The sequence below is a fragment of the Tympanuchus pallidicinctus genome, unplaced genomic scaffold (genome assembly GCF_026119805.1).
Source record: "Tympanuchus pallidicinctus isolate F22 unplaced genomic scaffold, pur_lepc_1.0 scaffold3, whole genome shotgun sequence".
In the NCBI taxonomy this organism is placed as follows: Eukaryota; Metazoa; Chordata; class Aves; order Galliformes; family Phasianidae; genus Tympanuchus; species Tympanuchus pallidicinctus.
The window spans coordinates 90,784,781-90,808,710 of NW_026294747.1; the positions used below are offsets into that span (position 1 = coordinate 90,784,781).

The window sequence follows — 23,930 nt, forward strand, 5'->3', positions numbered from 1 at the left end:
TTGATGGTGCTGCAGGAGAAGCTTTGCAGTCGTCCTCTTTTGAAGTCCTTAATGATGTGAGTTTCTCAGTGCTTCAGTCCTGGCTGCTGCTCACCCCATTCATTTAAAAGTTAGGTGCAGTGAAAATTATCCATTGCCTTTTCTTCCTTTACCCCTGCTGCCCAGAGCTGTGACCAGATGCAAACGTGATGATGTGCCTGTGCATGCCACTGTTGCTGAACTGTAAGCAAAGCAAGAGAAAAGTCTGATTTTGAAAATAAACCCGAGGTGCTTGATGAGTGAAATGTCAAGTAGATTCATGTCTGGCAAAGGACTCTTCCTTGTCCATCATCATCCAATCAATGACACTTGAACCTGGGTTGACCAGGTCATCACACCAGCCCTGCTCAAAGCAGGGGGAAATTTATAGGTCACTTTTTTGAATGACAATTAGTACAAGAAGATATGGAAATCCCACTGCCTTTCAAAGCCTTCCTGTTTTACCATGCCAAAGTCCCAGTGTACCATGCGCAGCAGCATACCTGCTCTCTGTGTTCTTTACATGAGGAGAAACAAAAGACCTTTAGGAAACTGTCTCTCCAGTGGCTGTTGTCTGATTAGAAAGTCCTCAGGGGATTAGCAGTATGAATTTCACAGCTTGTCCCTCCTGCCCCGCTGCATTAAGGTTAGAAGGATGTGCTTAGATCAAATCAGGAGGAGATTAAAGGAAAAGAAACCCCAGAGCAATTCTCTTTTGCATTTGAATGAATATTTGTAGTCAATAGTCATTTACCATTTCTTTTAAAATATGCTTGAGTTTTAGCGAAGCAAAGTTCAAATGTTGCCATGAGACACCAATATCTTATACTTCCATTTTAGATTAGTTATATCATTTACAGTTAATTTGTTATACTTGTACATATTTGCTGTTGCATGTAATCCTTCAATTTGCTCACGAGATTTCATCAAGTCCCCAAGAAGATCAAAAGCTTTAAAGGTTTTGTTTGCATTTCCATGTAAGACTTAGTACTTTCTCACTGCAAAATGGCCTAGAGAGCATTCTTTAAACCCATGTTAACTGTCAACAGACAGAGCCTGCAGGGGACATCTTTGAGGTGTGCACGATCAAACAGAAATATATTTTAACCTTTTGTACAACAAAGTGTGGAAAAAAAATCCAATTTCCTATGAAACTCTCACTACGCTGCCTGTGAAATCTATTCTACCAGAGATGCTCTTTAAAGGGGCAAATGATGCAGATGGGTTTCTTTAGCAAGGAGCTGTAAAGGATGCTTTTAAAAGCACAATATGGTACTAGAAGGAGAAATATGGGAAAATGCTGTTCTAAGGTATATTATCTATATCTGCATCTGTTACCAAATCGCTATAATAAGAGATGGTCCTGGCACCAGCACCTTTATGCTAAGTAACATCATAAGTCAAACTGCTGATTCTTCACAAAGGGAAAAATAAATCTCACTTAATGCTAGCAGAGAGAAGCATGGCTGCAGGACTGATAGGCAAGAAAAACCACGCTGGATTCATTTCTGCTCCCTTCTGCAGCTGGGTAACATTATTTCTGTGACAGGGTGCAAATGAAAACCAAACTTAACCCAGCACACTTCAGAACTTAGGTAATCAGGTGGTGAAATGGTAAAAAGGGAGCATAGATCTTGGAACAGAAAGTGATCTAAGACTGGCCAGCATTTTGGAGTATGTGGCTTTTCGTGTAGGCACCTCATGAACTGGCTGCCTTTCAAAAGGAGCAGCTCAGCTTGAAGCACTGTGGCAGATTCAGGCTCCTTCTTCTAGATTTTACTAAGGGAGATAACCATTGATAAAGAAAACCCTTAGAAACAATGCATGAAAAAAGCAAACCAATTGCTCATTGCAGCTTGGATATATCAAGTTAGTCGGCTATGTGTTCTGCCATACAGTGTATTGAGCATTGCAGCCCGACACAGAAAGGGTTGAGCACAGTGATTAAAATAGCACTACATAGGCAGCTCTAGCAGCTCTATGGATGAACAGCTGTAGTGAACAGAGTCAGCTCCAGGCTTTTGGGGACCTCGGAAGCATTTTTCCAAGCACCCAAAAAGTCTCAAGAAAAGCCCATCCCCAGAGATGAGCAATATTCCTAACTGAGTGTGTGGTGACACAGACTTTCTCTCTGGCTGAAGAGCTTTCCCAGAGGTCAGTGGTCTCTCAACAGCACTGTTTTAGCTATTTGTGAGGTTGCGTCCAAACCCTTGTCAGTGCAATGACTTGTTCTTTCTGATTTTATTTGTTAACAGTGCTTTTGGAAGAATTCAATCTAGAACAACTCACAATTAGGCACATAGCAAAGCAGCACTAACAGTTGCTCTTTTGCAGCTGATGGAGTGATGAACAGAGAGACAAAGGAGGAAATGAACAAGGAGGTTGAGGCAAGGGCTGGAGCCCCTTGAGCTGTCTTTGCTGCTGGAGAAAAATACTCATCTCTCACATTCCTAAACCTCAAAGCTATCGTGATTGCTCACCTCTTACTTTGGCTCGGCTGCATAGACACATTTCCCTACAAATAATGCTAGCAATATGGCTTCCAGCTAGTGTTTGGGTCAGATAGGAAGCCCTACATGGCAAACAAGAGCAATCAATGCAGATTAATGATGCCTGCTTTTATTCATGTCTAGGTATTTCAGAGATGCAGCTGATAGCCAATCTCTCTTGCTTGTATTTATGCAAGCCACATTTATATGGTTAGCTTTTGGTTGATTGATTTTGTACTTTTGCTTGTTTGGGTTTTGTTAGGTTTATTTCATTTCATGACAATATGGCTGATTTATTTCTGACAACAGTAGCGGTTTAATGCAAAACATTATTGAAAGCTTCATATAACTTATGTTTTTAATTTCTGCAAACACCACCTAGATGCTATAGAGAAAGACACTATATAAATCTTAAAGTTAAATAAATATTTACTGTACAAGTGACTTGTGTTAATGAATACTGCAGAGGGAGCAGAGCATGCAGATTCACCAGGAAACAACAGCGCCGTATGCAACACCATCCTTGAGTGAGAACAAATTTGTCATAGGGTCAGAATCGCTGTTGCACGGCTTGTTCAGCTCAGACTGCTAGGTGATGGCAGTACAGCTTTCATTACAGGGTGGTCAGCATGGCTTGATGAGTAAATTCATCTCAGCAAAAAACAATGCAAAGAGAATATGTAAGAAAAAATAACAGTTGAAAAAAAACAAGAATGAAGGTACAGTTCTTTCCGTATGAATTGTGCTGCTCTTCTATTCGTCTGCATTTCTGCAGGGTAGTATCTTAAAACCTCCCAGAAGTTAAGAGAGAAAACAGATTTGAGCTACATACCCCTTCTCTACCCTTTATCGTAGGAACAATACAAAGATATCCAAACTGGTGACTGGTGTCTCCATAGGACTTTTCTTCATTGGTCTTGTTTTAGAAGTTAAAGTCTATTTGGCCAATGCCATGAAAACCATTGTCCCATGCTCCTTTTGTATCCTCCCTGTGCCTTTTGTTGTGTGGTTTTAGCTTCTCTTTCCCACCAACTGTATAACACTTGAGTTTATGCAAATTATCATTATTTTGAATTTTATTGCTCCATTTCCCCTCAATTTATCTGGATTTCTTCACTTCCTTGGTACATTCTTCCCTCTCATTTAGAGATGAATAAAATGTCACCCCCGTGGTCCTTTGCTGGTTGGTCCCTTTCACATGCTTTGAACTTTAAGCAATGACCAACAAATACTAGGGGATTTTTGTTATCCATACCATTCTCTTTCATGTGCCCTTGAATTTTTTTTTTTTTTTTTTTCCATACTTGAAGATGAAGCCTTTCATATCAATAATGTTTAAAATTAGTCTCTAAAGTTCAAGGTATCTTACAGCCAGTAAAATTGTAGATTTTGTGATTTGGTCTGGTAAGGCTCCAAAGTGAAGTTCCTTTGTTTTTATCAATATAGAAAAGATCCCAAATGAAAGACCACTCAATAAAAATAGAGGATTTTCATCTCTGAGAGCATTTCACAGAGCTTTTGTTTCAAAATCTCACATTTCTAGTGTTGATTTAATGGAACAAGGAATGATAAAGCATTTGTGAAGCCAGAGGAAGACTAATCAATAGCATTCTGCATGCCCCATAATGAGACATAGCTCAAAGTACTCCTTGCCATTGTCTCAGATTGGAAGCTGGTGTCGGATAGGTGGTGAAATATCTCTTGGATAAAACTCACGTGGTATCTGCATCTTTGATGTAGAACTTTTATGACTCCTCCAATGCTCTGTAACAAGCTCGATTTGCACTCCAAGGCACTTGGACCGGTTGCTGATATCTTGAGTAGGAGTTCAAGCCCTATTGAAGGATCTCACTTAACATCAGCGTGAGCTGTAACACACTTCCCTTTTCCTGTTGACCTCCTCTTGAAGGTTAAAGTTGAGTAGCTGAACTTTAGCTGCTGCCTAGATATGTGTTGAGTGTTTGATACACACTGTCATCGTAAGTCTACAAGTAACAGTGGAGCATGTTGCCTTTGAGTATTTTTACACGTTTTCTGATAAGTTATTGAAGATGCAAATATTTGAGCTCCTTTCCCAGATACCAGATGTGAGGGTAACTAATACTTGAAGCAAAGGTAGAAAAACATTTCCTGCAAAAAAATTCTGAAGACTAAAAGAAACACATGCACACTTGGCATTTTTAAAAAAGCAAGGGTCAGAATTGTGAGCTTATAATTCTAAACTATATTAGCGCAGTTTTAAATCACTCTTTTGCATTATTCTGCTGACAATGAGCAGATGAAAGGCATTTACTTCATCATCAGAAGTGTCAACCCTGAGAACGTCACCACTGCAGTTTGAAACTCAGTTTACCACTGACAAGTTGGGCTGGTCAATTAATAGCAGTACCACCTTGAAAGCACAACCAGTGCAGACTACGCAGTGTTGTTGCGCAAAAAGGCGTAAACAAGTAGTGACATTCAGGCTGGAATCATTTTTTGCTATGCTGGTGAATTCTACAGAGGGACTGAAACAGAGAGCACCACAAATAATACTAGTTACAAAATTCATGTCAGGTGAGAGATCCTTACGAAACTTAGTGAGAAGAAATATTTTGATGGTGATAGCATCTTCTTAGCTCTTCTATTCCTCTATTTTGCTACAGCTATCTTCCATTGATGTCCCAGCACTTAACTGTGACTGACTAGTTCATGTGTGCTGTATCCCAGGTCATCAGTCTCTCAGGTAAATCATAAGTAAATCAATAAATCCTTGAATTGGAGCTGGTAAAATTTTAAGACTTGCCTAAATAATAACAAATATTTTCAAAGGTCCTGCGAAAGTCAGACCAATTTCCTGAAAATCAGTAAGAACTCAATGCCTGGTCCCCTGTGAAACTCCCAGAAGACAAAAGCAGCACAATCACATGTTAAATTAGCCACTTTAATGCCTGACCTCTTAGCATTTATTACCTACAGTTATGCAATAAACCCCTACAGCTACCCTACCCTCAGTCTAGATGTTATGCCTACAACTTGGGGAAGTTATGAATTAATATTGTCTTCTTCCAGACCAGACAAACTAGTGTTGGAAACAGTTTGCTGCTGCTTCTCCAAACTCTTGCAGAAGGGAGCAGAAAGGAATCGAGCAAGTCAGAAGAGCAGAGAATATGGAAATACCATCAGCAGTGCTTGGAAAGAAGAAATGGAAATGCAGGAAATCTCATTGTATTCTTAGCATAGGTAACAAAAGTGAGGAGAAGCAAACTGGAGAAAGAACAACAAATATATTCAGGGTTTTTGAGTAAGAGAAAGCAGCCTTTTTCTCAGGTATGTCCAATTCATGACTGAAACTGTCTGCAGACAGATGGGATATTATGGAGAGGACTTGAACATCTGAGCATTACAGAGATTCAGAGTTGCCCGATGAAATTTAAGCCCATGGTGATATAAGACTATCCTGCCACTTAGCAGCCCCCTGCACAGAATTGATGTTAAGGGTATTTTATCTAGACACAGAGCAACTGTCATTAGGTATGGATCTCCTATTCTACTCCGCTGTATAGATCATAGCACACTTGAAGTGCTAGATTTGATTTGATCTGTTGCTGCTTATATATGAAGGAAAAACAATATTCTCTGCTAAAAGAGAGAATTTGCTAGGTAGTATTTAAATCAGAAGGGAAGATGGGTTTCCCTTAATCTTATTGCCCCACCTGATATTCTGTGAAAAATCCATACTACAAAATATATGGTATATGTAGTGTGTTGCTGAGCATTTTCACCTGTTCTTGTGACAGATCCATTCTCATTTCAACTGTTTGTTTGTTGTTTTTTTGTTTTGTTTTTTTTTTCCCAACTGGCCCAAGTTAACTGGCTTCATCAGAATTACCCTACAATGACTTTGTACAAGGGCAGAAAATTTAGCTCAATGACCTCAGCTCTAGGTGAAATTATTCAGCTCCTTGAATGCTGAGCCTGCTGTAAGGAAGAAATGGAGTATCAAGGGAGACTTTTTTTTTTTCCTGCTGAGACCACTTTTCTGCCCCTGCTTTGGATGCAGTGAATTTATTCATCGTAATGAAATTTTAAACATGAAACCTAATGAGTTCCCCTTTTGCTGCTGACTGTTTAGATAACATTTAGCTACAATGGTACCGGAAATTGGGTTACACTACTGTATTTCCTTTATTTGCTAGAATACCCTTGAATCTAGTTTGACTTGTGCAATTGTTTTTCTTACTGTGGCTGGCATGGTAGAGAAGACAGTCCTAATGCCATTAAAGGACAACCATTAATTTCAGTGCTGATAGTTTCTTCTTTTCATTCTGATTGCTAGCAAGACATTTGATAGAAACTGTCCATGTAGTTCTTTTTCTTTATCCCTTTAAGTACACACATTCTCTCATCACTTAACATAATTCACAGTAGAAAAAGATCATATAAACAGAAATAAATATTTTTTGAGCTTAGACAAATAAGATTAGGTAAGCAGAAATGCAAATATTAGTTCAGTCTTTCTTTCTAATCTTTTTAGAAGTTATGACTGCACCATCGCATAGCTTAAACAGTAGAAAACCTAGGAGATGCACTATGAATTCGTTAGCTTTAAATAGCAAAGGTGGGACAGGGGTTTCTCTGAGTTTCAGGTGGATGATGAATGAAGCTCTTAATATATTTCAAGTTAATTCTAAAATATCTCCTAGTATTTTAAATAAGAAATCACATTTCACTTGCACTTTTGATCATTAAAGGCATTTAATGTAGACTTTTGTTCTAGCCTGTAAAAATGGTTTTCCAAATTACACACTGAAGATTTCAACATATCTGCAAAAATATGTCCACTTTTATGCCAAAAACAGGCATAAATCTTTAAATTCTGAGCACACTTGTTTATAACATGTCCACTTGCATCCATTTTGCTTCAAGTTTATCAATACAACCTGGCTAAGTCACTCATTTATTACCTTATGTGATCAAAACCACAGTAGAATCAGTCTGCAAAGTCATTCATCTGCGATTCCCACTGTTACAAAGTTTTTACATGAGTGCTGCTATTTTTCTACTGTCCACTTTTGCTGTAATGTATTTATGAACCAAAATAATGTGATGCTATATAATATATATTTACATTATATATTTATATTAGCATAACATTATTTTTGTTTATAAATATTATATATAATATATATGCTAGATAACATATAAGAACAGGGCTTCAGTCCATCGCAAACCTTATGTGCATCATAGCACTCCAAATAACAATTCTAGGTTTGTTTATTTTCTGACAAATGAGCCTGTACAGCTACTTGCACCAGAATTCTGTAAGGTCTTTGTGAAGTCTGAACAGCTATAACATATCTTTCCAAATAGGCCATATGTCTTTCTTAATATTAAGACGAGTCCAAAGATGTTTAGCGTTAATTAAATTGCTATGTTTCATTGGCCTCCATTCAACCTCTCCAATTTTTCCAGCAAAGGAGAAGACACTTTACTGAAAACAATACTGTGTTTTTGCAACATATTATAGGCATTTTAGAAGTATTCCAGAAAACTCCAGATGCAAGTGGGCAAGAAAATAAAATCTACTCTTCTAATCTAACCTGTTTCAAAGACCTATAGTTTAAGAGACGCAACACTTCTTGACTAGGGTTAGTCCAGAGGATTATAAAATTTAGGACTTTCATTGAGCTACATATATTTGTAGTCATAGCAAAGATGGCTTTGTGCATTCATTGCAACATTTTTAGCACAGACTGCAAAACGGGTTCTTGAAGTGCCCTCAACAAAAATATTCATAATTCGATAGACAATCCTTCCAAAACTTCATAAAAAGATTCAACCTCAAGCTGTAATAGCTTGAGGAAGAAGAAAAGTAGAATGAAGTGAATATGCTTCTCAGAGCAGTCGAAAGAACACCTCCAACTTCTGCACACGCTTCTTGGTAGCTCCAAGCAGACATCCTGACAGCATCTGTACTTGTCAATTAATTGTTCTTGATTCAACAGCTACGAAAGAAGACCACAACAGGGATCTTCTGACAATTTATCAATCATACTTACAGTTGTCAAGCACCAGAAATATAGCCAGTGCCGCTTGCTTTTCATGTTTGTCTATACATCAGCTCTAAAAACCCAACCATGGAAGACATTATACTTCTGATTGGATTTCACTGTTGTCCAGAGAAGTGCAGTATCACTGAATTCTACTGTTGAGGTTCAATGGAGTGATGGAAGACATTTCCTTGCTTGCTGTCCACTCTCAGTCTTTGTTAAATTTCTTATATTTTATTTATATCAATCCATATAAGCACAATTCCAAACCATAATAAGCCTGTATATCATCTGAAATTATTTCAGATTGAAAAGCTTTATAATCTTCATACAATTTGTTTATAACTGTTATATAAATTGTGCTTATTTGAGTATTTGATTTTGCTTAGCATCCATCTAGTTATTTTGCAGGGCTTCTTGCTTCAATTAATAGCTTTTTTTGTTATTATTATTGATTAAGGTTGTTTTGAATTCATCAGAGGAGGACAGATTGTACTGTTATGCCCCAAAGGGAAGCTTTAAAGTAGTGGGATTATATTATGCAAATCATTTAAAAATATTTTTAAACAGGCATTACTTCAGCATTTAGATATTGGCTAAAGCAGCTTTAATATGCAAGACAGGATGTTAGGTGCTTAGCTGATCCAAATGCCAGTCTATAGATTTGAAAGACTAAAGATCACATCACTGGGAGGTTGACAGAAGTGACACTTTGCAAAGTGCCAATGATTTATGCCAATGTCTTGCTTGATGATACTGTTATAGACAGCACTGTCATTACAAAGTCCCTAACGACTTCAGTCCACATTTATGGTGCACAAATTATAGGTGAGCCCAAAGATCGAAACCTTCCTGACTTTTAGATTTCAATGACCAAGTAATTCTAGCTAGGTTCGCTTCTTGTTTATTGCCTGACACTTTCCACCCACTTCTGTTTTAGCATTATAATTAAGTCACATCAACAAGGGTAACATATATTCATTATATATTATTTAGTTGTCTTTAGCAAATATCATGCAAATTACACTGAATCTTGTATTTCAGTAATAGTTCCCCCTCTCAACAAGCAGTAATACAGCTCCACAGGGTACCAAGGTCTTTGTGCAGGTGGTTGGGTACTCTGATTCCCAGCTTGTTCATGCTGAGGAAAAGAGATGCTCAGGACTGGGGAAGATCAGGCCTCCTCCTAAAGAGCATCTCATGCTATTACAAAATAGCTTCAATGATCGCGTGATATAACATTCTAATTTCATACACTAAAAACACTGTTCATGTACATTATTCCCACTTTTGTCAGGCCTGAAATGACTACTGACACTAAAGTAAATTACAGCTTTTTTTTTTATTATTGTTCTCTTCAGTCATTCCACAGTCCTAATAAGACAGAAATCAAGGAAGGGGTTGCATGAAGCATATAGAAGCTCCCAGGTAATAGTATCTATAAACTGATAATATCAGAGAATGTTGGTTTGATCAGGAGATAAATTATTTTTCCATGGCCATCTAAAGTATCTAGGAGTTCCTCTCCTCTTGCACTTAGCAAAGCTAACCATAAAGCAGAAGAGGAACACATAAGACTTGCTGATGATTCTCAAAACAGTGGGACATTCAGTCACAGAGGGAGGCTTCAGAGAGAAAGCTGCAGTTAGATAAGCCATACAATTCAGATTTCCCAATCAGAGATGTGATGTTCCTTAGGGAATTTGTTGGGCAGTACTGAATGAAGTTCAGTTGTTATAAAATACTGCAGTCCTTTCTGTGGCCATCAAGCAATCTTCTTCAGTGCCTAAGATCCGTCTTAGTACTGAACAGGAGAAACATACATCCCTCTGCAGAAACCATTCAATCTAAACACACTAGTAAGCATCCAATTGCTTTGGTTTTGTGGTTTTCTTTGTAACCACAGCTCCTCCAGACAGAGCAGAGACTCATATTACATGGTAGGATATAATCATGTCTGAGCTAGGACTTACTTCACTTTCTATTCCAGTTACTGTAATTCCATATTGGCTCTGAGAACATACATAAATATAACACACAAAACTAACCAAGCAAACATACTGATTTTCCTAAAATGATGGATGTCTTAGAAACAATGTACAGTGAATTGTTGTGGTGCAACTGTCAGTATCCTGCAAATTGTTCAAATAACAGGTCATGCTAAAGTCAGATTAGAGCTAAACCAGTATTTAAAAACATGTTTTTTCTTAATCGTCCCAAATAAAGGATGTGTCCAGTTTATCGGAACCCACAGCAATATTAACTGTAGAGAGTGATAGGCCTATTTGATCTGCAAGAGAAATAGGTTCTCTGGGAGAGGCAGTATAAAACACAGCGTACTGGTGTCCTTGCATCCACTTCAGGAAAGCCAGACAAAAAGGAGTTGTTCAGGCAGGGAAAGAGGACCACTGACACAAAGGATATTTGGCAGATCTTGCAAGACAAACAACTTCAATAAATGCTTAGATTCTACAACTATTCATTAAACAAAGCTCAAGTACAACCATGCTATGTCAGAATAGTTAATCAAAAAGTATATATATAATGTTGATTAGCTGTTCTCGTTAGAGTAATTATGTATTTTTTATATTTTATATATTTTTATATGTATATATTAGTTTAATGCCTCTACTCAGATGAATTAATGCTTACAGCATCTATAACATTTGTATTTTTAAAAATTCTGAAAAATATAATCTTACCATTGGAAAGTTCTTATTCTCATATGCTGGAAACTTCATGAAATGAAGTTCTAGGCAGTTAAGTTAATCTTTGCAAGACTAAAAGCTTAAAAGGAGGCTGAAAAGACCATTGAAGGTCAGAATTTACATATTGATCAAACTGTAAGTTTATACTCTTGCAAACACGTAATTAACTTTGCCGTTATTGAATTTTGGTTCACAACCAATTTTATTAGTCATAGTTTCACCAGTAATTCCACTGGAATGAAACGAGTGACAGCCATCCATAATAATGTGCAAGCATACTCAGATGTTTTGTTTACAAATAAACAAAGGTTTCAGGGGATCTATGTTATTTTGAAGAAAGTGTCTTTCATTAAGAGATAGCTCTTGGCAAGAAAATGAAGCCACCTTCTGAGAATTACGAGAAAATGAACTGAAAAACAGTGTGAAAGTTATGTTTCAAAGTTCCAAGCCATTGGACTTTTTATTTATCCAATTTAATTTTGCAATATAATAATTGTGGTTTCAGTGATAAAACTAGAGTTTTTCTTTCCTCCTTTATTTGCTGATCATAGAACGTCTAGAATCTAGTAAAAGAAAGGTTTTCTGGAGGTCTTACCTCAAATGTATTGAAAGGATGATTCTCATCCAAACAGAAAGAAGGATGAAGTGGGTGAACACAACATTGCATTTAAGAATTGCTCTAGAACAACTGATGAATAACCTGGGATCTATTCTTGTTTGTGAATCAAAAACAGAAATAGTTATTTATATTCCAACTGAAGGAGCAAATGTACCACCTGCTCCCTATCTGAGACATAGGGAGAACACATAGAGACCAACTATGTTACTTCAAAGAACTAATCCACACCCAAAACTACACCTCAGCCAGGGACACTGCAGTCACATAAGAGAATGTCTCACATTCTTTAAGTTAATCATAATGGAGGGTAGCAATGATCAGCCATTAACATGACTGTGATGCCTTTTCTACTTATTCTGCCAAGTTAAGAGAATCTGGACACAACAAAGAACTTCAAGAGTCAGCATGTGTACTCTCGTGCCTAAAAGCTAAGTTAAGTCCTGAAGTCTTGAAATTACAATAATTCCAACAAAACGTGCTTTCTTGACAAGACAATGAAAAAAATGAGATTACATTAAACATTTCAGGAATGATTATCACCAATCTCAGCAGTTCGCTGTGCCTTTAATACACATTAACCTTAGCCATCATCTCCATGTCAATACAGCCATCAGCAATGAAGGCTTCACTGAGAAGAAAATTCCTGACCTTACTTGTTATAGCAGGACCCAGAAGCAAAGTATCATACAACACTCCAGGAAAAAAATGACAAGACCACTGATAGTATAAGCAGAGCAATGTTATGTCTAGTGGCAAAACATAGCTGACTGAAATGTGTTTTATTTCTGTTGGAGACAGGTAAGTTTACACTGCAAGAGATTTTGTCGCTAAAGTAAATGTCTACTAAAACAAGAATAAAAATAGAAAAGTGTTATGACTTATCTGAAGGCAGGACTAATCAAAAATGGCAAGCATATTGCTCAGCATCCATCTGGCTACAGGCTTTGCAGGTGAAGAAAGACTGTATTTTTAGCCAGGCTTCAATTACAAAGTGAGTCATGGGCTTGGAGCTTTGGTGGTGATGGTGGTGGTAGACCTGTTGCTATTTTAGCATCTAGTTTGAACAAATTACTGTGTCTAAAGTTATCTATAGATTTCTCTTTTTCTCTTACTACAGAGAGAATGTATCGTGTCACATCATCTAACATTTTCATCAGCCATCACATCTGAAATCACTGCATGTGATCTCAGTCTCAAACAGAATCTTTTAACATAATTCCTCCATACTTAAGTACACGAAGCAAGCCTGCGGAATGAGAAGGTAAGTTAGAGATGGCCCACTGGATTTATTCAGTTGTGCACTAAATGAAAGCTGCCTGCAGCTCTCTTCTGGCCAGTGTGCCAGCATGGACCAGGAGAGTCCAGCCACACAAAGAATGTGACGTAAGGATCAATAGAGGGGCTCAGAGGCATGTACTTATTACTGTTCAAGAAGTAGAGATGATATAGAAATGCCTACCTTGCCTTTGCAGAGTTTTCTCTTAATTGCCAGAAGTGATTACCATTAGGAAGCTGAGAACAGCCTAAGACACTTGTTTTCCCCATGTCTGAGCCCCATCTCATTGTCTTCTAAAAGTTATTCCATGTGCTTCCAGCTATTGTTCAGAACAAACACTTGATGAAAACTACATTGCTGCCTGTACAGTTAACAAACATACAGTCAGAAGAGCGGTGCGGTTAGAATGGTACCTTATAGGTACAACACTTAGAAAGATTATTAGAAGGAGACAATCAAAAACAAATGAAAGGCTCACCCATATCCAAGCTTACAGTAGAAAACTCCACAGAGAAGGGATGACCAGAAAGAGACCCTCCCCTCATGGCAGTCAGCCCTTAAATGGGGTCCAGGAGAGGTGCAGCCAGACTCCACCCTTGAGGTCACACAGCTGAATCGCCTTCACCTGTGCTCCATGGCTGACTCAGTGCTTGCTTCAGGTGGTCAATCAGTGGGTCAGGCCGTGACTCAACAGTTCCCAACACTGCCACTGTATGTATGCACTCTCCCTAAGTGACCTACCAACCTGGAGCCATATCAAATAGTTCTCTTAATTACGTGCTAGCTGTAAACATTTTATTATTTATAACTGCATTTAAAGTTATTTAGCAGCTATCATACACTTTGTAACTAACCCTTTAACTTTAGTATACCAGGAAATTCAAATTCAGAGCATGGTGCAAGATGCCCTTTTTTGTGCAAGCTAAATCCATTTTATACTCCTCAGAATTTGGCCCACTGACTATAAAAGAGTCCATGCTGTCAAAAAGAGAAAGTTAAGTTTAAAAAAGGAGGAAGGGGAATTCCAGCAGTGACCTGTATACGGGCAGCTGGGGAAGTGTCTGCATGGTAACACCATCGACCTGTCTCCCTGTCAGGAGTTCCCAGCCAGTATGGAGGCCAAACTGGAGAGGTGGGAGCATGCTGCAGGGGAAGAGTTGGGTCCAACCTACCAAGATCTGTAGAACCTCTCCAGAGAGGTAGAGGAGGCAGCAGATGCAGCCAATAGCAGGCTGGAGATCAGATCTAGTCCAGTAAAAAGTCTGGTTTATCTCAAGTGATACTTAGACTGTTGCATCTCCCTGCTTTGTGTCATACCTCGTGATCACCTCAGTGATTCACACTGCACCAGTGGCTCAATGAGAAATTTGACATTTTGGAGAATTTCTGATGTTACAGCATACTTCCTGAAGGCACAGATCAGCTCCTGCTGTTGAACCTTTGGCTGTTAAAAGAAGCTTCTGTGTCCTTGAGGATGCTGAAAGAGAACCTTCATACAGTTTTCCTCCACCTTCACTTGCCAGTGGAAAAACTAATAAGGAACTTACCCTATGCTTATGCCTCCATTATGAAAGCCAGATCCATGGGGTTGTATTGTGTATTTTAAGCTCCTTTTCCTCTTTTTCGTAGAATAATAATACATGACAGAAGCTAAAAGGGGTAGTTTTCTTTCAAAGTTCTACAAAGTTAAGAGAGCTGGGATTTTTATCACCTCATTTTTACAAGACTCAGGATTCAATTCTGTGTTTGGTAACAGCCGGTGACTTCAGAGGGGTCAGCAGGCATATCAGAGGGCTAAATCTGGTTCTTAATCATTAAAATATTATGTAAGGGAACATGAATAGAAACAAAGGCAAGAGAGTCTCCACTTCCATATCAATGTTCCAGATACTTTGCATTCATACAGAGCAGAGTTCATGAACTCTCTCTAACCATGTTAACAATCCTCTGGGTTTCTAAAGGAGCAGCAGGGGATGGAATGAGAAGTCTCCCCATATACATCAATAACATCAGTCTTGACACACTGATGAGATTTCCAGGGGGTTCTTTGCGAACTGTGCCTGCTAAAACCTCCACACTGCTCAGCAGTGGTAGCTCAGTATGCCTTGCAGGGAGGAAAAAGTCTGAAGTCTGCAGTTCAAAACAAGATGTGCATCAGTAGCATGTGATTTCTTGTACAAAAGCAAGTTAGAGCATAGACATTTAAATGCATTTTTCTTAGTGACTGATGTCAGTTGGGATGTCTTAAATTGATATTTTTACAGAAATTGAGCACAGCCATACTTTACGTCCCACAGACTATATTTTACAAGATGTATGTAAATAAAGCTATACATGACTTCCTTTGAAAATCAGGGAAGTACAGTAGCCTCTGCTATGTAGGTAAGAGCTGTGTGACTGATGATGGCTTGCATGTTATGAGGAAGTGAGAACTCAGTGACAAGTCTCTGCCAGACCAAGGATTGATCCACATAGTCCTGCCCAGCCTTGCTAGCTGGAGTCCAGCACCAAATGTTTGGGGAACAGTATCATATAAGGACAAGCATATTTTTATTCAGTACAATATTCAGCAATCCATACTATAAGGACATCCTAAGCAGAAGGCTATACACACATCATTTTTAATGGAATTATTCTTCATGGCTTTTTCTTCATGATTTTTTTTTCTAATTGTTTTTTGAATCCATTTATACTTTCTGAGTTGCCAGATTTTATTCAGGATCAGCTTGTCAGCTGCAGTCTGTCATTGACATTCCAGATTCTATGATATAAGAATCCATCCCCTCAGAGAACTCAACCTTAATATAACAACTTCTTCAGCTTCATCAGCTTTTGCACTGACACATCTTTACATGTAAGCTTTTTTTTGTTTTTGTTTTTTTTTTGGTAATTGAAAAACAACTGCATGCAGAAATCCAGCATTTTGATAGAGTTTTCCCAGAGTGATTCAGTAAACTTTTGGGAAAATAAGTCATCATCCTGGAAGTAACTTTGAAACTTTCTGATTCTTAAAAAAAATTCAACCAAACAGAAGATTTTATGTATCTGTACAATATAAATCAAACTGAAGCGGAAAAAAAAAAAAACACAAGTGACACATGTAGTTCTGTGTTGGAGTCCATAATAAAAGAAATGCACAAGCTAGAGGAAGTTCAGCAGGGGTCTGCTGAGATGGCCAGGGAGCTTTGCTTTGGCAGGGAGATTGCACTTGATGATCTCTGGAGGTCCCTTCCAACCCCTACAGTTCTGTGATTCTGTGATTTTCCCAGCGAGGAGATTCAGCATGGGGAAGAGGCAGCTCTGGGAGGACATAACTGCAGCCTGGCAGAACCTACGGGATACTTTATGGAGAAGATGAAGGCAGGGTCTTCACAGAGATGCATGGCAGAGGACACACAGTGATGGATGCATGTCCTGCCTCCCTCACACACATCTCAAGGATCAATGGGCTAAACTGCAAGGGAAAATTCCCTTTAAGATATCTTCCTTGTCTTCAGAAGTGCCCAAAAGGGTGGAAGCACTGATCACATCCCCACATCAAAGGCCTCCTGGCACTGGGCCTGTACATGCAGGGAAGACATGGGCTGCCCACCAGCACCTTCCCTACCTCCACTCCTCCCCTGAAGGGCTGGCTTGCATGCATCAGAGCAAAACTGCAAGAGGCCTCTCTGGAGAGGACAAACAGAGGCAGCTAGGGCTTAGAATTTGTCCAAAGCACTGCGGTTTGATGGTACAAACATAGCCTGGCCTTCCGATCAGATTCCAGCAAGTAGCTCAGAGTTGGACTGGAAACTGAGGACTCAGGGAAGTTCTAGTCAGCCCGACAAGTTCACCTGCTTGAAAGTCTTTGGAAGATCATGGCTTAAATAGCCGCCTCTTCTACCCCTTGCATTTCAGCCATCCTCCTCTCTCCAAGCATGCTTGGGATGGGGAGAAATGCACCTCTTCTGTCTCCTCAGTTTTCAGCACAAACTCCTGGGCTGCTCACTGGAACCCAATCAAATGCTGTGATTTCCAGTTTGCTTCGCTGTAATGCCTATTTAAACAGGCTCAAAACTTAAGAAGTGAAGCAAGTCCTTGGGTCTAAGCAACTACAGTGAATTGATTGTATGTGAGGGAAATATCATAACAAAACAGGTGTTGTATGGTAATTGTGCTGAGTATCCTAACAAATAGGTTTCATCTGGCACAATTCAGAAAGCCTTTGGGGAAATTTGTTTGTAAGTAAGAGAAAAAATACTCTCCTTAAGTTAAGGCAGCTTCTTGTGAAGATAAGCAGGATTGTTTGGAAGGAGGTGCCCTTCTCTGGCATTTTTTTGGGAAGGAATTACCTGCAGTCCCTACCCCATCATCTGTACATGCAGCGGGGGAGCTCAGTGATGTGGTGTATGGAAGAGATGATTAAGGGAAATATTATGGTGGAAGCAGTTTAGTAAGTAGATACAGAATAAAACATTTGCAAGGAAAAATACAAAAAAAGCAAAATAGATTTGCCATCTCAGAGGCAAAGATAACTGATCTAGGTAGATGTGTTCATGTTTATATGCTTTCTTAAAGTTAAAAAAATAAAATGAACTCAGAAGCACGTCAGCATAAATCCTGAGTGGATCAGACAAGTGTTTTTGATTGTTCAATCGCCCTTCCACTGAACAGAGTGCTGACAGTTCTTGTAACAGGTGGCACTTGCTCTATTATGTGCTACTAAAGAGTGGAATGGTATGAGCTGTCGTCCTATTCCCAAGTATCATGCCTTAAATTTGAAAGAGCTTTCACTGTATGACTCAACTCAAACTGGCAATATGACCTTACATCTCGTTTCATAAACCTGTCTACAAGAGCGTTTTGGAGTAAGTTTGAATAGGTAAATTTTTATAGCTAATTAGCCAGTTCTGTATGCCCAAGGTAAAATTCTAGCTCCACTGAAATCATCTATGAAATTCATCCTAACTGTAATAAAGCCAGGTTTTACTGAATTTTTATCAAGCCAGACATTTTTACATGTCAGAAATAACGTGCTGTGGAAATATTAGTGCCTTTGCTCAGCTGAAAGTGTGAACCACTCTCACAAAAGGTTTGGCTATTTTTCCAGCTTAGGTGGTTTCTGGACATGATTTGCTGCTTCCAATACATCACACAGCATTGTTGAAACTGGCAGAGAACAGGATCCTTCTTTCTGTCCTGAAAGCTTCATATGCCAGTGCTGCTGGTGAGCCTAGGGTAACAGCTGTGATCCCAAAAAACACATCATTGGTGGGAGATTCGATCAGCAATGCTCAAGTACTTGGACACTGAGGCAGATTGCTGGAGAACAGCTAAACTGGTGTTGGACTTGTTCCTAGGTATGGGTTAGGATTTGCTCTCCCAGGGTAACCAACCCTTACCCTGCTATGCAAGAAATGCTGCCGTCACCAACAGTCTGTGGGTAAAATACCATCTGAATTAGAGTCATTAAACCCAGATGTATCTTTTTAGGGTCAAGGAGGTAAGGAATTGCATTTCACATTTACGGGTGAGTGAAAGGGTAAATTATAGCTATTTATCTAATTCCTTACCTTATAAAGATGAATTGGACAAGGCTTTCCCAGAAACCAGAAACATTTTGGACATGTTTTTGTATGGGAACACTTTCCCAGTTCTCACTCAAAAATGCTACCACAAGGTCATTTCTCATCACGTAAACTTTCTGAACTACTTCAGACTGTGTAATAGACCCGGTATATCCAACACCCCTCCCTATAACAAGTATAGAGCAATTCCCTGTAGATCCATCAGAGATGGATGTGCTCTCAACACCCAAGCAATGGCCTTGTGAATTGGCAGAGAAACAGTTAAGGATCACATGAATTTACTCTGTTGTCCCACCTCTAAGTGAAACTGGGTGTTCCCCATTCATTCTAGCCCTGGGGACAAACAGTGAGACACTAAGCCAGCCCTCCCTGACTGTATTTGCCTAAAACGTTTGTATTTTTCCCAACTCAGTCAATTTACATAAAAACAGGACCTGCCCCAGAAAACAAAGGTTGCGTTTTATTTTCTCAGGAAGAGAGCATGAGAAGATACTTGCTGCAGAAGGTGATGTGCAGTAATGAATATGAATCATCACTTAGCCTCAGGAAGAAAGTATGCAGTCAAAGGTTCTGCATTTAAAAGAAGCAAAAGAGCTACAGGAATCAAAGCCACTATTTGTTATCAGGGGATGCCTGCCAGACCCTGAAATAGTTCTGTTGCCTGATGCTTTCTTTCCTCAGGCTCGCAAACCCCAGAGGTATCTTTGGGAGTGGGTGGAGCTGCAGTGTTTCAATAAAGTATTTCAGAATTTTATTAATGTGGAGAGTTGCAAATGTCCGCAGTTCTGGTCATGTGAGCATCTGCATTCAGTTGTCCAGGATTTTAATGAGGTGCTGTAGAAAATCAGCTTTGTAATTCATGTGGCCGTTCTTCTGGCCTAAAACAAGGTTTAGGATGGTTAATACTAGGTTCACATTGAGATTTTAGTTTCTGGTTTCATGGAAAGAAAAAATAAGCAGAAAAAATATCCCATGCATTGGAGAGGATCAGAAGGACACCTGGAAATGAAAGAAACAGTTTACAAGTGTGGAACTCACAGGGTGCATGGGAAGGTTAGCCAGGAGAGACGGGGAATGGGATGTTGGAATTTCAAACCCAGAGATTTTGCTGCTGGTCTTGGGCTCATGGAAACCACCGACTGCCCCATTTCGTCCCCAGTAAGGAACAGATGAAAGCTGAAGTGAGTTTTTAAAATCTTTTTCCTTTGAAGATCAAAGTGAGCCAATCATACCTCTCTGACAGAACAAATGCCCGCTGTTTTGGGGCTCCCTTATTAGGGCATGTAGTTCATTTTTGGTCTCAGTCCATCCCTGGCTTGGGCTCAGTGTCTGCAGGAGGGATGCCTGTGCACCGACACCTTGCTCAGAGAAGCGTTGTGTTGACTCAGGAGTAGAGCACTGACATTTAGGGACCCCATGCAGCCCAAAGACAGCAGCTCCCTTCCAGAAAGCAAACTGAAATACTTTGAGGGCCACTGCTCAGATTTCTGGCCATAAACATAAGGCTGCTCTCGGAGCACAAACTGGCAGGTTCTCCAGTGTCTTGGGCTTATATTTAGTTCTCCTTCACCAGAAAAAAGCAATTCTGTATGTGAATCCTACTTTGTACATTAGTTCATTCTGCAACTACAGTCAAGTTACACAGCTTTTCCCCCTCAGTTTTCTTCCTTCCCAAATCCCATCCCTATTTTTTGCAAACGGTATAATGCTCCTTTCCTACTCACAGAGGAGTTCAGAAGACCCTGCGAAATCAGTCAGCACACAGAGTCTCATCCTCTGTGCATAGCCCTTTCTCTCACCCACTAGCTGTTCTCAATGTCTAGGGGTGCAGGGAGGTCCTAGACCCAGCTCTGACACTGTTTGCTGAAGAACCATCATCTCTCTTGGCTTATCCTTCTCCCAGCAGCAGTCTGTACAATTCAATCTCAATGTGTGATGCTCCCACAGACATGCCAGGGACAATCAGAAGCCTCTATTCAGACCCTCATGATCAGGCAGGGATATTTTTTTAATACACCTTAGAAAGTGCCTTTCTAGACCTTCCCCATACCATTGGGAACTGGGTTGTCATGAGCTGGGAGAGGAGCTAAGTGCATGCAGCCAGGACAGCCATACAGTCTCTTCCCACTAAATGCAAAGGCCAGCCTGACTGTGGAGACATTTGAATAACATTTTTACTCTGTGCCAGATTGCAAGCTGCATGTCATGCTGTCAAAGCTAGCAATCAGCCTGATTGTTACAGACTTGACAAACGTGCTTATTTTTAGAACTGCTAGATATTACACATTGCACTAGATCTCTCTTTCATGTTAAAGACTTTAATCTTCTGCTAGTTTCTTATTGGACATCTGCCCAGAATATAAAGACTGATCTTTCTTTTTTCCCTCAGTCTTTGATAGAGTGTCAGAGCCTCACTGAAAGGTGTAGATGGTAGTCAAAGGATCTCAGCTGAAGTCATGCCTTTCCCACCTCTCATCCAAATTATATGTAGGGGTTATTGGCAGTATGTTGAAATAACTTTACCTTGGGATAATAGCCTTTTGCTTATCTCCCATCTATCTGTCACACTGTCTAACTTCTGTATTAACAGAGTCTACCTTTGGGCAGCTCACACAGTAAAGTAGCTGTCATTCTGTCCTCACTCCTGGGTATTTAATGTAAACTGAACTAAAGTATGTTGAAGATGTACCAGCAAAGACAGTCATTTTTCCATCTCTTTCCCCACAAAGTGAGAGTTAGCCAAAAGAGTGGCCCTGCAGCACTCCAGATGTGAAGTAGTACAGTACATATCATTACAGGAGAAGCAGTTTCTGCCTGAGGGGTCTATTAGTAATTTTGACAGCAGAGGCACTCTAATCCTATGCAGGAGAGAAAAAGGCTAAAATAAGCTGGGATCTAGTGAGTTCCCAAAATTAAGCCCCAGTTAAACGTCCCGGTACTACCATTGGACAGATTATATTCCTGAGTGTAGAACTCAATATTGCCTGGCTGTGATGGCCCGAATAAAGTGAGAGTTGAAAAGATGGAAAAAGTTCACTTAAATGGCTCATTTCTTTCATCCCAAATGTAATACCGGATGACAAGTGGGCTGTAGTGACAATGTACTCTGAGAAGCTCACGGGAGGTATGTGAGCCCCTCCTTGACCAGCACTCTGCTCCTCTCTGCAGGAGTGCTATCAAAACACAACGCAAGAGGAGGCAGAAAGAAGCTGACGCTACAAAACCTGACTGTGGAGCACCACTATTAACTGCTTCTGGCCCTCCTACTGGGCTCTCCTCTCCTTTGGGTTGTGCCACAAGGTAGATTTCTCTTTCCTACAAGTTTTTGGTGTTTTTATTTTTTAAATGTATTTAAAAAGATAAATGGTTCATGTAAGAATAACCCTACATACTTATCATTAGCTTCCATATACTATTTTCTCTCCGTAGGTTCCCACATTACTTCTGCTTTCATATTTTTCTAAACTTCATTCACTTGCTTTTCTATTTTTTGCTTCATGCCCTCATTTGATAGGGGCAAGAGTGTAGGCTTCTGATGTCTCTTTATTCATTTTAATTTTAGAAAGGGGATATGTACAAGAAGACTGTGTAATTGCAGTGAAAATATAGACCCATCATGTTCAGGGGAGCTTAAAAGTCAAAACATCAGGCAAAAGCTATCAAACATGGACTTGTGTGGGCTATGCACTCCTAAGCCTGCGTGCATTTAATCATATCCAAAACTCACAGTGACTATATCTGTCCCTCCTGCCATTATTGCCAAGGCTGAGGATCCATTGCAAGAGCCTAGTCTGCTAATCCAGCTGATCCAGCTGGTGACATGAGCTGCTAAGGATATGCTCGGCAGCCAGGCTCCATGCAGAACAAGTATCTGTGCTTTGCCTGGTGAGTAAGTGTGAGAAAAGGTAGGAGAGCCACAAACAACAGGGAACTGGCCTGGGGCAGTTCAGCTTGTTAGCAGAGAGAGCGGAGCAGCCTTGAAACAGATGTAACCAACACCCTTAATCTGTAATCACTGTACAGTTCTCATGTCAGGAGAGTCTGGGCAATATGAGGATCTCAACTGCTGTCAACATCCAGTCCATGAGAAAACAGAAGATGTGGCAAACCTCCAAACATAGCTTGGCTTGAAGGTCCAGTGAGTGTGTGTTATGCTGGAGAGACACTTGTTTTCCAGCTACTGATCTCAGCGCTCTGTCTCTCTTTTTTTTTCCTTTGACAGATGGGGATTAGTGTAGATAGCCAATATGCTTAATCTCTAGAGAGCAGGAAACATTTTATGCCACTCAACAGGAGACTTTACAGATGCTAGAGGTCAAATTCAGAATGATATCTGGAAACCTAAATCCTTTAGGGGCATTTGGCTTCCTTCTGGCCTGGGTGGAAATTTAGCCACAGAAGAGTTACACCACAAATACCTTTGGGAAACTGAGCTTAGACAGATAACATTTAAACAATTTCCTGAGGAGTTACTCCTTGAGATGTTCCCAATTTTGAAGGATGCCTACTTTGGTTATTGAGGAGCAGGACAGATTATAAAAATATTTATTTACATAATGAATAATTCATACTGCAGCTAGCAAGAAGCTTACCTGCTGCAGAAGAAGTGCTGGTAGGCTTGTGGTTTTAAGCGGAACGTTGACCTTTGCCCCTTAACTATATAGCTGGGAAGGTGTTTAGTGAGTAATGTACCTGCAACCACAGGCCCTGAGAGTCTAATGTCCCATTCATGCTGTTTAGTTGGAGTGGTATTGGAAAAACTGAATTTTACACCAGACTTGTCAATATTTCCACAGAGCTGGCATTCTTCCACATTTATTACTGCAGTGCCTCTCTCGTAGGCCACAGGCATTACTTTAAAATATTTGCTACGTCATCTTGCCTGCAGGAAAATATGAGAGATGGATTCCACTTTGAAATGAGGATGTTCAGTATGTGTCAAAACATGTTGCCTATTTTATTAATTCCTTCCCATAAGCATTTCAACTAGTCTGGTTTAAATTAAAATTCAAGAGTGAAACAGCTTAGAATAAGGCATAGCCGATACCTGCAAGAACACAGTTCCTTTAAGGCCTTGCAGTCAGCTCCATTAACATTCCAGTTTTATTGCATGTACCTGGTCTGAAGAGAGTCAGTAGCCACTGGGTGTAGCATAAATTGTTGGCCTTCAGCAAAATGAACAGCTGAAATGCACACGGTACCTGACCATGCTTGTTAGGCT

The 23,930-nt window shown here is 39.7% G+C and overlaps 1 long non-coding RNA gene across 1 annotated transcript; it reads right to left on the reverse strand.

The window, feature by feature from the left end:
• Positions 1–1,850: 1,850 nt before the first annotated feature.
• Positions 1,851–13,729, reverse strand: LOC128085764 (uncharacterized). Its single transcript, XR_008209078.1, has 3 exons — positions 13,621–13,729; positions 13,326–13,503; positions 1,851–4,492 (listed from the first exon to the last, which is right to left on the reverse strand). It is a non-coding gene; the product is annotated as an uncharacterized LOC128085764 (long non-coding RNA).
• Positions 13,730–23,930: the final 10,201 nt, after the last annotated feature.